Source organism: Callorhinchus milii, unplaced genomic scaffold (genome assembly GCF_018977255.1).
Source record: "Callorhinchus milii isolate IMCB2004 unplaced genomic scaffold, IMCB_Cmil_1.0 Scaffold3, whole genome shotgun sequence".
Taxonomy (NCBI): Eukaryota; Metazoa; Chordata; class Chondrichthyes; order Chimaeriformes; family Callorhinchidae; genus Callorhinchus; species Callorhinchus milii.
In genome coordinates, this window is record NW_024704744.1 from 19,474,819 (window position 1) to 19,487,105 (window position 12,287).

A 12,287-nucleotide genomic window follows, 5' to 3' on the forward strand; every position below is an offset into this window, starting at 1 on the left:
CTCTTTCAAGGCACGACTCAAGACCCTCCTTTTCGACCGTGCCTTCAGCTGCCCTCCTACCTCTGTCCTCCCTCATCACAACCCTGTCCCCCCAATCTGGGATCCTAATCCCCGACTGTTCAGCACCTTGGGACGTCCTCCCGATGTGAAAGGCGCTTTTCAAATGTAATTTTGTTGTTGTTGTTGTATAGTGCTCTGGTGAAGCTGCACTTGGAGTACGGTGTAGTTTTGGTCACTACGACATAAAGGCCTGCAAAGTCCCTAGAGACAGTGCAGAGGAAAGCAACAAAAATGATCATCAATTTTAGAGGAATAGCTGTGAGGAATGATTAGGCAGATTAGGCCTCTTCAGTCCGGATGACCCAGAAGGGCTTCATAGAGGTGTTTACAATTTTAAATGGGATTGAAAAGGTAACACTAGCACTTAGAGGGTAATTAACAATACCCTCTAAGTAAAGAAAAACGTCCTCGTATTTGCCCTGAAAAGGGTGTCAGGAAGGGTGGTAGGAAGGGTGCTTAATTCTATGATGGGAATTCGATAGCATGGGTTTTATGATGGGATGAGATCAGATGCACTTTTTCAAAGAGTCTTCATCCAAAACAATCTTGTGATTACTATTAGATTACCATTATTCCATCAGATGAGGAACGATTTGTAAAGATTTGAAAGAAAAGTATTGTTCTGATCTGTTTAAGTGATGACCTAGGTTGGACTGAATGACTTGCTCTTGCATGTTTTCTTCCATTCCCAGTCATCCTTTAAATTAGAAAGCAACAAAGCTTTTGAAAGTAAGCTGTCTTATCTTGTTTTGATTTATGTGACAGCAATATTCTATTCCGTACTATTGTAAGGCTTGACTGGCAATGCCTTGAATCATTTAACTGGATCGCACATGGATTGTTATAAAGTAACATTGAGATAAAAAGGAAAAGAGCAAATGCTAGAAATCTGAAATAAGAACAGTACATACTGGAAACATACAGCAGGTTGATTAGCATCTGAAAGAGAAAAGTAGGTCTAACCAGTGTCTGATAGCAAAAGATAGGGCTTGTGTTTGGTGGTGTAACCCTTCATCGAGATGTTATTACGTGAATGTAGGAGATGTACACTATTTCTGTGATAGTCGTGCACCTTTTGGAGAATGTACAGCAGTTAAAAAAAATGACAAATCAATATGAGCTTGTTCATCATCAAAATACAGTAGTTAGTTTCCTTTACTCAAAGTATACTCTCTCCATCAACAGCATAGCTTCCCCCTGTTAATAAATGCTGTTTTGTCCACCATTATAGATGTATAGCTGTGACAAGTTTACAACATACATGTACTGTACATCCTGGGGCTGACACTGATGCATATCCTAACAATCCCAGAAGTGTACAAACTGTTATCTTTTACTCAAAAGCTATCAGCATGTGCTATCAAAGACACTATCTGGGCTTGATTCAAAAGCATGTCCCAAAGGTGAAAACGTAGCTTTCTAACACTCTGCTGCATCACCTGATCAATTCACGTATACACAGAACATAAGGTATAATGAGAGAAACATATGGAAACATGGAAAGATGTTGACATCTATTCCCGAAAGCATTTTTCAATATCCTATGAGTTATAACTTTTACTGTGCAATTTGCTGTCACAGTACTTTTTAAAAATGTTAAAACAATTTATAATGTATCCATTTGAACACTTGAACATTTTCTGGAAAGATTAAAGCTTCGGAATGACACTTGGCTGCTGGTGATCAGCAGTGGCTGGAATGCTAGTTTCCAAGAGTTTAAACAATTTTAACCAGTTTAGTGAATGCTCCACTGTGATGTTGATGTTGTTGATGTTGCCATCTGGTTTATATACTTAATTTGCAAGGCAACATGCCAACCTAAGAATGTCTTGAGATTGATTAAACATTCATCCCAAAACCTTGTAAAAATCTGCTGTGCAGCATTTCACATTCATAATGATCTTCCTTTTATTTCACAATGTGCAGGATTCTTTACTCAAAGGTGCTGTTGAATTTTGAAAGCATTTCTCACAAATAAAATTCACTGTTTCTGAGTGGAGAATTCTATTTGATCTCTGACTATTGAACTGAAGTTGAAAATCATTCTGCACTGTTTCATATATTGATGGTTAAGAGCTGTTGCTGCATAATTTTTATACGTGTTGTTTTTATAACATAGAAAACAGCTCCTTTAAACAAAATCTTTTTGGACCCTGCTTGGGTCCGAATCCCTGACTGTCCAGCACCTTGGGATGTCCTCTCAACGTGAAAGGCACTATACAAATGTAATGCTTGTTATTATTGAATTTACTATTATAAAGATATAAAGAAAAGAGCGCTATTTTAGCAATTGGTCGTTGATGGACTCCAATGTTAGAACCTTTCAATTTGGCTACATTTCACCGACTCCAGGGTGTCAGTGGATCTATGGAATAGATAGATATTAAATAGTGAGCTTCAATAAAAAAACATTATTGAGTAATACTGTTCACCTTTGGCATATTTCATCCTGTATATAAAGTACATATGCAAAATATTTTTACCTTCAATATACATTACCTTACACTTATCTCATTTAAATTTCAGACGCAAACCTTGTTAAGATCTTTTTGCAACATCTAATCTGCCTCAACACTCTGTCTCATCTGATATCATTTGCAAATTGATTTACATTTTGTTAAATCTGCAAATTTATGATAGTTATGTATTGAAGGAACAAGAGTGGCCTCAGCTCTTGCCCCAGATAAATCCCACTTAGTACGTAATACGTTCCGCTCCATTTTAACATATGCTCTTAATACCATCCGTGGCTCTCTTCCCTTTACCAAGGCACCAATCCACTTCCTAGCCTTATTCTCTTGCCTATCCTCTCTATTCATCCTTCACTCAACAACCAAAACCTCCTTGACTGGGCATCATACATACATTAAACCTATTCTCCCAGGCTCCCAGTAAAAACGCCAGGAGATATTAAAATCCTCATCCTAACCTTCAATTCCCTTCATGGCTTAGCTCCTTTTTAACCAACGCCATTTCCTCCAGCCCTATTCGTTTGTCTCTGAGCTCCGCTCTTCTCACTCAGGTCTTCTGCTCAGTTGTTACTCGGTGCCTAAGCTGTCAGCTCTGTGCCCCCACTCTATGGAACTCTCTCTCAAAATCCTTTCTCTTTGTTCTTTCTCTCCCTGCCTTTAAAACCCTTTTTTTTTAAACCAGTGTCTCTTTGATGGCACCTTTTGATCAACAGCCTTGAGCTCTCCTTCTCTATGCTCTCCTTCTCTATGCTCCCCTTCTCTATGCTCTCCATTGCCTTTATAGCATTTCAGAATGATCATGCTATATGAAAGGCACTAACTAATTGTAAATTATTAGTGTTGCAGCTTCTCTATTGGAGCTAACTTCTTTAATCCCAATTCTTTACTCTTTCCCTTCCCCCTCTTCTTGTGTTCTTGTACAAATTTGGATCCACATCCCTTTGAAATCATTATGCTTTTAGCATCAATAGACTAAGCATTCCATGTTCTAATAATGCTCTGCATGAAAATTTTCTTTATGCCCCTTTATGATACTAATTCATCAACCAGTGGATAAACTTTCACCATCTATCCTATTGAAACATTTCAGAATGTTGATGACCTCTAATAAATAACATAGCTATAACCATTTTTCCCTGTTATCATTGTTATAAATCTATACTGTCGCCTTTCCATCAGTCTGACTTCTTTTCTGTAAATGGACCCTTTAGTCAAAATATATGTGGTCAGTAGAAAGAGCTGACTTGAATACCTGGAATGAACCATCTCTTTTCATGTTTTCTTATACTGATGTTGCTCACAGGATGCTCCCAGGGGTTGAAATCCCTTCTGATGCTAGTATAAGTACATATCAATATCTAAATAGTAATTTGCAAGGCTGCCAGTAAAAGCACTCTGCAATATGAACACTGTTTTCTCCAGGAAACTCCTCCTGTATGTAACATTAAATCGCAAGATCTTGGCTTGGACACTAGATTTCAATGGACTCAAATGTTCTGTGACATATAAGGCATTCTCCAGAGAACATGTCCTTTATATTATGAGATCCTCCAGTTATGCTGCCAGAGCACCTTTAAGATACTATTGTCAAAGTCACTGCACTTAATAGAAAGAACAAACACTCACCTCTTTGGCTAGTTACAGAGCAAAAACCTAACTGTATGTCTTCCCACCTGTCAAACAGGGACCCGTATTTGTTACAGCTTCACTTAATGGTAGGAATAACCTCAAAAGGTAAAATTAAATCAGAACAACACAACATATGAAAGACAATAACATATATATATATACAAATACAGGCACTTTTGTTTCTTTGGATGCAGGCAAATACAAATTTAAAACATTATGAATCAAAATCCCAAACTATTCCCATACAACAAAATCAATACAGAAACAATTTCATTAAAAGAGTAATCTCTTCAAAAATAAACTATTTTAAATTCAATGGAATCACTTCCATGAACGGTCTAATTTTGTAATGTATCTTTCTACCGGTTTTGATTTCATTCTGTGTACTGATGCATGTTACCTTGTACTTTCATCAATTAATCTTTTCCTTTGGTATTAGACTTCCAGGTTGCAAAATGGATTAGAGACACCTTTGATTGCACTGACTGCTATATAAACAACATCTTCCGCAATTCAGCAAGTTTAGGAAAGGTTGATTATTTCACACGTCAAGTTGGAAAAATTAGATGCAAGTGCAGAAAAAGGGGGCTTTTTCTGCTCCTGATCAGCAACGCTACCATAAACCGCCTGGATGTGGAGAAATATCAGAGGATGGCGAAATACCATTGCATCTTTACATTGCATCCTCATTTGCACTAAACTCAACATGTCCATCACCCCACTCCTTGCCAAACTCCACTGGCTCTCAAGATCTCAGCAGATCAATGTCTAAGTCTTCACCCTCAACTGTAAATCTCTACATGCCCAGCACCTCCCTATCTCTCTGATCTGCTTCTTTCCCACGCCTTGCTTTTCCCCTCTGTTCCACTAACTCGAGAACACTGTTTGTTCCTGCCCATTCCATCAGTGGCTGAGGTTTCACACACAATGCCCCTAACCTCTGGAACTTCCTCCCTCTGAAGCTTAGTCTCCTCTCCATTTGTCTTGAAGACCCACCTTAAATCATATCCATTCATCTGGCTAAAGTCACCTCTCCCTTCCCCTTTTCCTCTCCCCTGTCCCTTACTTAGTGTCCGATCCTGACTTTGGAAAGTGGTCTGAGATGTTATCCCATGTGAAGGGCACTATATAAATGCAAGTCGGTGTTTGAAATTACTCGGATGATACCCAACTCTATCTCTCTGCCTCCACCCTCGATTCCAGGAACTGACGCCCTAACAGACTGTCTATCAGCCATCAAGTCCTGGATGAGAGCCAACTTTCTACAGCTGAATGTCACCAAGACCAAGGCCTTCCTGATTGGCTCGCACCAGCGTCTCCGCGACTCAGACACTGGTAGCATCAGCATCCATGGTTGCACACTCCACCTCACCAAGCCACTCAGGAACCTGGGTATCTTGTTCGACCCTCAACTGTCCTCTCTCTCCCATATCTGTGCCATGACCTGCTCTGCGTTCCCCCACCTCCTCAAAATTGCCCGAATCTGCCGCTGCCTCACTCCTCAGGCTGCCGAAACCCTCATACATGCATTCGTCACCTCAAAACTCGAGTACGGAAACTCCCTCCTTGTCGGCCTCCCCAACTCTTTCCTCCACATGCAACAGATCATCCAGAACTCTGCAGCTCATGTTCGCTCCCACACCAGACTCCGTGACCCTATCTCCCTCGCCCGGCTCCACTGGCTTCCCATCCCTCGCGGGATAGAATTCAAAATCTTTGTCCTCACATTCAAGGCCCTCCATGGCCTTGCCCCCTCCTACATCTCTGACCTGCTAACCCCCATCAACCTGTCCATTTCCTCCTTTTATTCAGCAGGCTCTGGCCTGCTCCATGTCTCCCTCACGACACACCCTACCATCGGCGGCTGGGCTTTCAGCCTCCCTGCCTCCACCCTTTGGAACTCCATCCCACAATCACTTTGCCTTGCTCCTTCCCTTGCCTCCTTCAAGGCATGACTCAAGACCCTTCTTTTCAACTGTGCCTTCAGCCACCATCCTACCTCTCTGCCCTCTCTCATCCCAATCCTGCCCAGCTTCCCCCCCACCCATTCTCAGGTCCTGATCCCTGATTGTTCAGCACCTTGGGACATCCTCCCGATGGGAAATGCACTTTACAAATATAATTCTGTTGTTGTTGTTGCATTTCAGATTTCAGGGTAGGACAGGATTGGTCTCGGCTTATATTGTTGAAGAGACGGTCAACATCATTTTCCAGTCTTACATAGAAGAATGGCTGCTTGGTAATTCTCCTGGAGTCTGCTTGAACCAGTGGACCTAATGAGTCATCATAATGAGGCCTGGAAGGTTAAGAGCTTCACAAATTGACATTGCAATCATAATAATAATAATCCTTGCATTTGATACAGTGCCTTATCACACCATTGAGATGTCTCAAAGTGCTTCACAGAATATAATAATAATAATCCTTGCATTTGATACAGTGCCTGATCACATCTTCTAGACTTCTCAAATCGCTTCACAGAATATACTGTAAAGTGTAGCCCTGTGTATTTTGTGGGTGTAACGCAACAGCAGTGTAACAGTGTAACAGTGTAAAAGCACAGCAGTGTTCCACAAACAGTCATGGATTCAGTGACCAAATAGTATTTTGGTAGGGGGAGGATTATTTCCCCCCCCAAATTAAAAANGAATGGATATGAATACACATATTCTCTATCAACAAACTGTATAATTTACAATTTGTTACAAATTACAACTTGGCAGAGAAATCCATATAATTTGACCCTAAATTACTAAAAGGAAACTTGTTTATTGTTACAATGTTTGTGAAAATCATAATATAACACATCATAAAATGAGGAAAGGGAAAAATTGTACACTTAATTCCTAAGGGAAATTTCCATGTATAGGTGTGATTGGTTTGGATACTAGTTAGCATGGTCATCAGATACACGGCTGACCAAAATACAAAGCACCCTTGAAACAAGTCAGGAAAAGCTGTCTCTTGCATTGTTGGTCACTTGTCAATGGAGCTGCAACCTTCAGTTACCAAGCACAGAATCTTGCTTCCTGTTTAGGTTAAATCATATTATACCATGTTTCTTCAGCTGTGAGGCAAACACTTCAAGAAAAATGATTCAGAAACAGCAGAGATCAACAATATAATACACAAAAATGCTGCAGCTAGAAACTAAAATAGAAGGCATATGCCAAGGAGAAGGAAGAACACAGAAGTTGAAGGAGACCAGAGGTAATAAGTATCGGGGTGAGTGGTTTCAGTTATGAAGAACGTCTTGAGAATTTAGAGCTTTTGACAAAAAACTGGTTGGTGAGTTGGTGACTCTAGGGCATCAGTTTACGATAGCTAGCAACTGAGTAAATGGGAGGATTGGGAGAATTTTCACTCACAGAGTTGTTAGGGTACAGAATGCCCTGCCAGGAGCGTTAGTTGAGGCGGAAGCCATATTAACTGTCAAAAAGGGAACGAGATAGATATCTAAAAAGGAATAAATTATAGGTATATGGGGAAAGGGCAGGCAAAAGGTACTGAAAAGGCCAACAAAGACATGTGTCAAAAGTCTATAAGGTTGTGTTATAATTTTTTATGGTTCTAACTAACTTCATAAAGATCTTGAGGATTATACAATAAGAATTTACATTTATACGACACTTTTCACATCGGGAGGACATCCCGAGGTGATTGACAGTGCTTGCTCAGAGTGTTATGACGTGATAATAAAAAGTGATAGATTATTTCAACTGGTCAATGAGTCAGTAAAAAAAAAGGTATCAATTTAACATAATCACATAGAAAAGTCAAAGGGCCAGAGAAAGTTGTGGAATGTCTAATTCTCTGCCATAAGCCTTTGCCATAAGCAGAGTCCATACATTCTCTGGACCTAGAGACAGAGCTTTGAAAAGAAGAATATTGAAGAGTATGCAGATGTAAATATTGAAGAGGAGAGCGCAGAGGTTCAAGAGTTGTAACTCAGTTACAGTTAAAGTCCTAATATTGAAGTTAATATGAACTTGCAAATACATCCCCAGGCTACATTAGGAAACCCATGCTATCACAAAATCACCAGAGAGGGTCAGATGTGCAATATAACATATGTATTCATTTATTTTAACTGGGAAGGGCAAACTGACTGGCAGATATGCCTATGAATAGCTCAAATTGATACCTGGGAGCTGTGTTGATAACAAGGGAATAGGTTTATAGGTTAGAATTGATGGACAATTAAATCAAAAACAAGAATTATTCTTATTAATTGAGAATTATTCCTTGTGTTAATTAATATAAGGAAGACTGTTAATTTTGCCATATTTCTTTTACTAGCCATGAACATTAATAGGCTGCTTCCACTAATTAGTGAGTCGAAAACAACGTGGAGGGAGGGGTGGCTTTCTTAAATGTAGAATAGCTAGCAACAGATCTATATGGGAGTTTTTCTTACGCAGAGAGTGGTGAGAATGTGTTCACTGCTGGTAACTGTGGTCAAAGCAAATAGCATCAACACTTTTAAGAGGAAACTTGATGCATACATGAGGAAGAAGGGAATACAACAACAATTTACATTTAGGGGTATACGAGAGAGAATTAGGAAACTCAAGAGGAGTAAAAACACTGGCACGGATTAGTTACCTCAAATGGTCTGTTTCCATGCTATAACAATCTATGTTTATGCAAAATAAGCAGGATGGTGGGCCATGCTGTCAAATCAATTAAATGCAAATCCCCAGATATTGTGCACAAGTTGTACAGTGTCTGGTCAAATCCATGGAACTGTGGTTTTTTTAAGTCAAACTGCAAAATAATGGCACAGATCAATAAATCATATCAGGATTGCTTAAGGGAGTGTCCACTATTAATATCATTGAAAGTTGTTTTTTGCAATGTGGAACTGCACAAAATCAGTTATCTGCTGCAGTACAGATATATCTGTTCTCTCTGCACATCCAGTGTTGTTTTTCTGGCAAATAAATTTCCCACAATTTATAATGATAGGAATGGAAAGGATTCCGCCTGTACTCTTCTTACAGAAAACCAGCTACTGTAACCGATTGGCTGGCACATTGAATGAGTTCCTGCTGTTGCCAAACCTCAGTATTATGGTTTTACTGGTATCAAATTCCAATGAATTGAAGTATGGTCAGTCATGTCTAAATGGTACGTTGTTAGTTTACATCTTACAAAGCCAGGATCAATGTTAAAGTTATGCATATTATTTTTAAAAATTTAGATGCCTTTAGGTTTTAGGATTCCGAAGATCAAAAGACTAAAGCATTATTGTGGGCTAATAATTAGACTACAAATAGAGATAACATGAACTACTTCATTCTGTAAGACTAAGGCAAAATTAATTCAGTGGAGAATCAAATTATCTCATTTGTTTCAGTAATTTGTGTTTTTTCAGTCTTTAGAAATAGTAGCTCAAATATAGAAATAAAGTTTTTTTGCTAAGGGTAGCAATGTGAGACTGATCATCCATTCAATTTGATGCATATTACATAATTTTATAATAAGAACAATAAACCTTGCATTTGATAGAGTGCTTTATTACATTGTTGAAATGCTTCACAGATTTACTGTAGAATTTAGTGATTGTATATTTGCAGGCAAGCACTGTAGCCAATTTTGCACACACCAATGTCCACAAACAACCATTTGCTTCATGGCTGATGATGGTGTATTGCTGTGTGCAAATTAGCTGCCACATCTGTCTACAAAATAGTAACTATGCTCTACAGCAAATCCTGTGAATCACTTTGACATGGTTCAATTAAATAAAGCACTATATTAAATACAACAATTATTATTATACTATCTATATAGATATATAGTGTAATACTAAATCATGGACCGGCACTATTAAGCTCTCCGAGGCACTACCCTATGTGAAGGATGCTATATAGATACAAGTTGCTGTTGTTGTAGATATGAAGTGAATGACTGATTTTATCAAGGAATTTTGACCAGCACACCAAGAGAAATAGCGCCATGGCTTAAAGTCTCCAATATAACCAATTAACATCCATGTATTTTAGAAATTAAAAGCAGATGAGGATGATCAGTAATGTTAGAGGAATGAGCTATGAGCAACAATTAGACAAGTTAGGGCTTTTCAGTCTTGAGAGACGACAACTCAGTTAAAACCACATAGCTCACTATTGATTGCACTGTCTGGCAAGCTTTCCCAGCCAGGACCTCCTTACCCATTAGGGCTTTGGCTTGCAGGGTCAACAGAGCTGTGTGGGAGGATTCCCCATCCTAATTGACTGGTCGGCCCTTCCAAGCCCTGCTAATGAGCCAGGCTGGGTGTGCTGTCATCAGCAGTGCCCTGGAATACTGTGGACCTGTCCAGCTCAGGAACTGATCTACTAAGATTGCCACAGATGGCTGGCTCGATTCCGATATTCCTTTGCCAGACATGTTACCTTGGAGCCAGTTCAGCTCCAAGGAGGCACCGTTTACCTCTCATGGAGAATAATCACAAGTAGACAATAGAACAAGAGGTCACTTCCAAGGCCATCCATGGCCTTGCCCCCACCTACCTCTCAGACCTGCTGACTCACTACCAACCTGCCCGCTCGCTCCATTCAGCAGGCTCTGGCCTGTTCCATGTCTCCCACCCGACCCGCCCTACCATCAGTCCTCGGGCTTTCAGCCTCTCTGTCCCCACACTCTGGAACTCCATCCCATAGTCCCTTTGCCTTGCTTCCTCCCTTGCCTCCTTCAAAGCCGGTCTCAAGACCCTTCTCTTCGATCCTGCCTTCGGTCGCCCTCCCACCTCTCTGCCGTCCCTCACCCCTAACCCCCCACCGCATCCCCTGATTGTCCAGCGCTTTGGGATGTCCTCCCGACATGAAAGGCGGTCTACAAATGTAATTTGTAGTTTTTATTTAAGCAGTAAGTAAACAATGACTAGAACAGATTGATAAGAAGAATGATGGAGGCCAGGAAACTGAACTGGTTTAAAAAGCAGTTTGATTCAGTGATGGGGGGAATGCTTTGGAGGAATGAGATTGGATGGTCCAAAGGACCATCTTCATCCAGACCAATCTTGTGATCTTGTGAATTGCTATATGGGTTGTTCAATGTGGTGAACAAATAGCTGAACCTATGAATTCATATTGATTGTTCCACTTACATCATGATAACATGGACCAGGTGACAATTTTATAACAAAGCATATATTTCTATCTTTTCCTGCAAAGAAAGCATTGTAAGGATAATTCAGAGGATGACCAAAGTAAACACAATCTCAGGAACTAATGTGCTTAAATAGTTAGCCTTCACTAGAGAAACTTTTAATAGGGCCTATTTGGTATATTTCTAATGTGATTCCTTAATAGGGAATCTGAGTTGTGCAAATCATAAACTCTCACGTAATTGAATATACATATATATATATTATTCATATATATAAAGATTGTCCTGCAGGATGCCAATGGAATCTGCTTCACATCAGGATGTGAACTCACAGTACAGGCTAACATTTCAATGGTAGAATAGTGCATTGTTGGAGATGCTGTCTTTTGGATGAGCTATTAAAACTGAGTTTCCATCTGCCTGTTCTGGTGGACGTTAAAGATCCCATTGCACTATTCGAAAAGAGAAGAGAGTTTCTCCCGATGTCTTGGCCATCAATTTCTCTGATACAATTGGTCATTCACTTCAAGACTGCTTATGGGACACTGGTACATGCACATTGACTACCACTCGGTTTGTCTACAAAATACAGTCACTACAATTTTAGACATCCTCCCATCGTGAAAGATATTATATCAAATGCAAGGACTATTTCTTCCAAAGCTGAGTTCCAATAGGAATTCTAGCTCGATTTCTTAATAACGAATGCTATGAAAAAAATACTGCAAATTAGATGCCAGTATTGCTTACAATACATAACAAGACAAGATGAAAAGCCCTCTGAGGAAAATGAATCATAAAGTTTACCCTCTGCAAAGGGAAACCATTTACTCTTGTGGCACTAAGAGTGGAATTGCTCACAGACACATGTTAAGCTTTCCTGTTATTGGCTAGCATTTATGAATCACCAATTAAATGTACCTTTAGAAAATGAAGATGTATAATTTTAAACTATATGTGTCAATTATTTATAATAAATTCAGTTCTTATGTTGAGAAATGCCAGGAAATTAAA